General features: G+C 46.0%; 1 pseudogene; it reads left to right on the top strand.

Moving 5' to 3' along the window:
- The first annotated feature begins 336 nt into the window (after positions 1-336).
- LOC119271424 lies at positions 337-1,314 on the top strand (annotated as a pseudogene).
- The last annotated feature ends 5,267 nt before the right edge of the window (positions 1,315-6,581 follow it).

Consider the following 6,581-nt stretch of genomic DNA (forward strand, 5'->3'; position numbering starts at 1 on the left):
CCTAACATGAAATTTTGCATAGAAGGATTGTTCATGTTCACGCCGCTGAGGTTGTTCCCACCATTGAAATAAGAGTCTAGGTGTGTTTTTCTTACTAATACGGAGAGGGTTCCGAATGATAAAAACCAATCCAAAACTTCTTCGTTTCGTTGGTAGAACCCACGCCAACTCTTTTCTCTAAATAATAGAGAGATCTTTTGATAGTCTCACTTCTATCAATGCAATGAAAGAACTATCCCTTCCTATTTGTTTGTCCTAATGAGACAAAAAAGAGCCTCCTTCTTTACCACTTTAGGGGATGGGGGTGAAGGGGGGTTTAGATACAACTGGGGCAAAGTGGTTTATGATTGAATCTCAGAGGCATTCTTATCATTTGGTAGATCCAAGTCCATGGCCTATTTCGGGTTCACTCGGAGCTTTGGCAACCACCGTAGGAGGTGTGATGTCACGCACTCATTTCAAGGGGGTGCAACACTTCTCAGTTTGGGCCTAATATTTCTCCTTTATACCATGTTCGTATGGTGGCGGGATGTTCTACGTGAATCCACGTTGGAAGGGCATCATACAAAAGCTGTACAATTAGGACCTCGATATGGTTCTATTTTCTTCATAGTCTTGGAGGTTATGTTCCTTTTTGCTTTTTTTGGGCTTCTTCTCATTCTTCTTTGGCACCTACGGTAGAGATCGGAGGTATTTGGCCCCCAAAAGGGATTGGGGTTTTAGATCCTTGGGAAATCCCTCTTCTTAATACCCCTATTCTCCCTTCATCCGGAGCTGCCGTAACTTGGGCTCATCATGCTATACTCGCGGGGAAGGAAAAACGAGCAGTTTACACTTTAGTAGCAACCGTTTCACTGGCTCTAGTATCCACTGGCTTTCAAGGAATGGAATATTACCAAGCACCCTCCACTATTTTGGATAGTATTTATGGTTCTACCTTTTTCTTAGCAACTGGCTTTCATGGTTTTCATGTGATTATAGGTACTCTTTTCTTGATCGTATGTGGTATTCGCCAATATCTTGGTCATCTGACCAAGAAGCATCGCATTGGCTTTGAAGCAGCTGCATGGTACTAGCATTTTGTAGACTTGGTTCGGTTATTCCCATTTGTCTCTATCTATTGGTGGGGAGGTATATGAAAGAAGGGAACGAATAAGTGGATTGAGGAATAAAAGCTCGAAGACAAAGAGAACTTCTCCGGGTACTCAAGATATTGTGTTTGGAGAGGTGTAGATTGTAGATTCCAGCCGAGAAGACCAGGAAAAGATAAGGATAAAGAATGTCATATATCTCAGGAGCTAGATCACTTCCCGATGAACAAGTCAGAATTGCCTCAACAAAAATGGATGGAATTGGACCGAAAAAAGCCATTCAGCTTCGTTATCGATTAGGTATCAGGTGCATAAAAAGGAAATCAAGTTTGGGAAATGCCACCAAGGAAATGATTTATGGACCATAGTCATTGCTAGATCTCTTATTGCTTTATTTTCCTGCATCTGGACAAGAAGATCTATTTCTCCCTTCGGGGTGACGCTAGCTGAACTTACTTAGAAATGGTCAATTTTTCCTGCCTTGGAGTAATGATTCCACCATTGCATTTTAGAAACGAAGAAGTCGAGGTCACATATTCTATGAAGATCTTTATTGGTCAAACAACAAAATGATATACGTTGTTCCCTTTGTCATCAGTATGTTACTTGCCCGAGATTCGATCATCGGTATCTCAATACCTAGTTCAATCTCGTTACCGGCAAGTCTCTTTACTCGTTCCGTAATGCATCATCCCGCAACTAGGGTGGTAGGATTTAGTTTGGAGAAAAAATCAATATAAAAATATAAATTTCTATTAGTGTTGCAAGTCTAGTAGGTTCTTAATTTTTAGTGAATTTTTATTAGGACAAAAATTTAGGACATAATTTGAGTTATAGGTTCATAATTTGAGTTCTAGGGTTCATCCATTTATATTTGGTTTTTGAATTGAGTTTCAGAGAGCATGAGATTTGTGTAGATTTTCTTGAAGTGTCAAACACTACGAGATGCAAATTTGAAGTGGTCATGATACATGAAAAATCCTAAATTGTGTTTGCTCATTGATCATAATCGACATTGAAGTGGTTCGATTGTGCCCAAGTGGCCTTTTGTTGTTTCCAGGGAATGAAGCTGAGTGGCCTATGTTTTGCCGGAATGTTGATTCATTTCCGTTCCGGCAAATTTTAGGTTCTCGATTTGTCCACTTTTTAGCAAAGGTCATGCCGACATTTTCCGTGAATTTCAGCATGACTTGTGCTACAAACTAGGACATATCGAGTGCCCGGGATTTGCCACACTAGGAAGGAGTCAACGTTCCTGCAAAACATAGGCCTTTTATGTCATTATTCATTTTATTAGGTCTAGAATTAATTTACTAGATTTAATCATAGGAAACATGGCTAGCAATGATGAAGGACAGGGTTCTGGTGATTGCGACGACGTCTCCCTGGCGGCGGACGAATTTTTGAGCCTTGTCGATGATCAACCGATGTTGTTGCCGGGCCCACCGGTCGCATCAGGGACTGAGACTGACACGCAGACCGGCGCTGAGACTGAGACCGGCGCTGAGACTCAGACCGGCATCGACACCGGCGCTGAGACTGAGACAGGCGCTGCCTCAGGGAGCGGAGCCGGTATAGAACCGAAAGCAAAGAGGCGACGACTTCCTAACAAGCTCAAGACTACTAGACTGGTGGTCACGGAGGTGGATAATGGCAATTTTGAGCCAAACGCGCCCGAGGAAGCACGTGCGTGCTACGACAATCAAATTGGCTACATCATACGGACAACCGCCACCATCGACGATGGGAAACTAAACAAGTTTGATAATATGAGGCCTGCCCTCCTAAAGAAGTTGCACCAGATATTCTTGTTCCCGGGCCGGAATGAAAAGGATTATAAAGATCCAGATAAGGAACCGGCAATGAAGAAGATAAACAAACATGCCATGAGCAAGTTTAGCGACGCGTTGGCCGCCTGGAAAGCAAGGGTGAAATATCGGATCTTCAACGAAAAGGAACCCTAATCCGAGATTGTAAAGGATAATCCGATAATCACGGCAGAGCATTTTGAAATATTCAAGGCGGCTTGCGAGGCCGAAGATGCCAAAAAAAAGTCAGAGTACATGAAGGGGCTTCAACAGAAGAACATTGGGTGCCACCACCTCGGAAGCCATGGTTACGGCGGGAAGAGGTCCATATGGGCCAAGGAGGACGCGGAAGCCGCGAGTCTGGGCATGCCAGACCCCTTGGCGGAGTTCACCGTCCCGCAGGAGCGTGACGTCCTCAGGGCCCGACACTGTTGGGACCCAGTGAAGAAGGTTTTCGAGAAGAACGCAATCACGATGGAGTTCATTAGACTGCTGGTAATTTTAGTTTCTGATCAATTCGACTGCATGATAGTCATATTTGTAAACGATCCTTGTGCCTTTTGCAGAGAGAGCAGCACAGGATTGCGGCCGAAAGCGACTCGCCGTCTGAGGCGTTGGTGAGGCCCAAGTGGAACACTCCATTCAACCGGGCGTTGAACATATTGAAAGGACTCTCGGTGGAGACTCAACTGTCGTATGGACGCGTGCACGGTGTCGGAGACGGCGCCACGTGGAAGAAGTACTACCGTGAGACCATGGAGGAGAGAAAGGAAAGACAGAGGTTAAATGAAGAAAACATCGACAAGAAGGTTGAGATTGCGGTTGAAAAGACATCATCTGGGACAGTCACAAAAACGGTAGCTGCCGCAAAACAGGTGGTTGTAGATATGTCTACTACCTTGGTTTCGGCCGTTTTCAATTGGAGCAGGCAAAATCCAGAAAAAAATGCAGCGGACTTTCCCCTTGCTGACTTCCTCAGGAGCAGCTCGACTAGCATTACACCAGCACCTGCACCTGCTCCCGCACCGGCTCCTACACCTGCTCCAGCACCTGCTCCGGCACTGGCTCCTGCACTTGCTCCTGCACCTGCTCCCGCATCGGCTGCTGCACCTGCTCCCGCACCTGCTCCTGCACCTGCTTCCACACCGGCTTCCGCACCTGCTCCGGCACTGGCTCTGGCACCGGACGTGCTCGGCGGTGCTTCGTCTTTGGCTGAGCTCGACGCCCTCACAGTATCCGTCACACTGGCCCCCTTAAATAAATGTATAATCTCCCGTTTTCGTTGCCTTTCGGATGTCTCACGTCGCAGACTTTTCTTTGCAGGCCAACGAAACCCCGTGCACCATATTGTACACCATCGGCGACCAGAAGGTGGACGTGGGGAAGGCGACGATAATGGAGCCAAAGGAACCATTTTCCACAGTCGGCTGATCCCCCCGGAAGTCTTCAAGGTTTCCGTGGCCAGTGTCAAACCGGCCCACAAGAATTTGGCTCCTCCGGTACTAGCGGGGGATGATGACGAGACCCCGCGGCGGCTTGGTGATTGTTGCAATGGGTGGGTCCTGTTGTGGCCAAAGAGTCTGCTTCGTCTGGATGCGGCTGGGAGCACACCCATGAGCATGCAGTTAGGTATGTACATCAACACCTCGCCTACTCCATTAGTCGCTGGTGACATCGCCATAGATGAGGATGAGATGACACTCAACAGTATGTCAATACTGGCACCTACTTAGGGTTTGAGCCTCATGAGTCGGTGCCTGAATTTCCGCCTTCGGAGTCTGAACGTATTATGGACAACCTTCCGGTAGTAAAGAAGTCTAGGAAGAGACCGAGGAAAGGAAAAAAAGCTGCTTCTGTGATCCAGCCGCCTCAGTAGCCTCGGGTTCAAGACCGTATAGATATCCCCGGTGCGGCAAAATGGCATATCCCCGGTCAACCAATCCTACCTGAAGCAGCGCTGTAGGCCAGATTCGGCGATTTAAAGAGACTTCATGACGATGTGCTGCGGATAGAGAAAGGCCTCATCGCCTCAAAAAATACAGGATACCCACTCTACGTGGTTAACGTGCCGCAGGGATTGTCGTATGTCGACACATTCCCCGCGGAGAAGTTCTTCCTTCGATTCGATTACATCTTCGACATGTTTCATTTGAAGAAGATGGATTTTGTGTTTGTCCGCCTTTATGCTTTGCACATGAACTACCTCATCGGGGTTGAGCGGATACCTTATATTTGTGTCGCTGACCCGTACTTCATGCACGTGGCCTTCTTGAGAGTCTGCGCAAAGCACTGTGAATATGTGAGGGATTACATCGTCAATTTCATGCTCGCCAATAAGGACAAGGAGGCGATTCTCATGCCTTATCATCCCATGTAAGTCATCCGCGTGGATATCCTTCCTTTGATTTCAATCATTCATTTGCATGGTGGAGGCTAATTAATTTGAGGTGTACTTATTTTGCGCAGCGGCGGGCGCGCCGTCCTCATCATCCTCTACCCCCGATATTCCCATGCTCTTTACTTGGACTCATCGAAGAACATTAACAAAAAGAATTACACCCACATCAAGTCTATTCTCGACAGTGCTATGTTTTACTACGGCGCACAGGGTGGAGAGGTCAAGGACAAGAAGAAAAATGACGGCAGGCCCGCCTTCGGCCATAAGACCGACTTCTGCTGCATCCAGCAACCGAGTGATTCTCTTAATGATGGATTCTATGTCCTACACCAGATGCTGGAGTACAGACGGGATCACCAGAACCTTCGCATGTCACCTACATCCGGTGATGCCCATATTCTGCAATGGGCAAAGAACTTAGGAGATATCGAGGATCATCGACTTCGAGCTGAGTTCTATCACATCCAGCACGAACTTGCCCAAATCATCATGAAGGAGGTCGTCAAAAAGCAGGGATGTTCTACAAAGAAGGACAAATGTCGCGGGAAGACGTCCAAACACGCCTCCAAGCTTAGCGTCTCGACCTGAAGCCTTTCACTAAGCTCGGGGACTATCTCCCTGACTTGGATGGATGGCACGACATGGAGTGATTGTCAATATTTGACAATGTGTCCGTTTAGTCCATACTATTTGTATGATGAAACTTTGAATTATGCACAACAAAACTTTATTTGTGATGTAATTAAACCGTACTCCTCGACTAGTGAAGATCACTTTAGTTAAGGCATTTTGGGTACGATGAACTTTGTTATTTATGCTTATGATATGTTGCTTCTATTTTTGCCAAGTCTGTCTCTTTCTGTTGCTCAACTATATATGTTGCATATCATCGACTCATGTGACGATGCAGGTGTATAGATCATCGATGGTGAAGAAGTGCTACGCCGGGAGTATACGACGAGAGTCCAGAATGTCAGGCCCAGGTGTACCGGTTTCCGGTTTCCGAGCGACATCCAGTAGTTAGTTTAGGTTCACGCAAAGTGATAGCTCTTCTCGCGTATACCATTGTTTAGATGGATGACGGTGTAGTTGCAAGTAATCGAGATTTGTATCACTATTTTCGAGATGATGACGAGAGACCACTTTGTGTTGGATGATGATTATGATGATGACATGATTTGATGAGACTATTTGTATGTATATGCTATGATTACATTTGTATGTGTATCATATGCTAAAGATTATTGTTTAAAGCCTATTCAAATACAAAACAAATATGCAGAA

The sequence above is a fragment of the Triticum dicoccoides genome, chromosome 3A, assembly GCF_002162155.2.
Source record: "Triticum dicoccoides isolate Atlit2015 ecotype Zavitan chromosome 3A, WEW_v2.0, whole genome shotgun sequence".
Lineage (NCBI taxonomy): Eukaryota > Viridiplantae > Streptophyta > Magnoliopsida > Poales > Poaceae > Triticum > Triticum dicoccoides.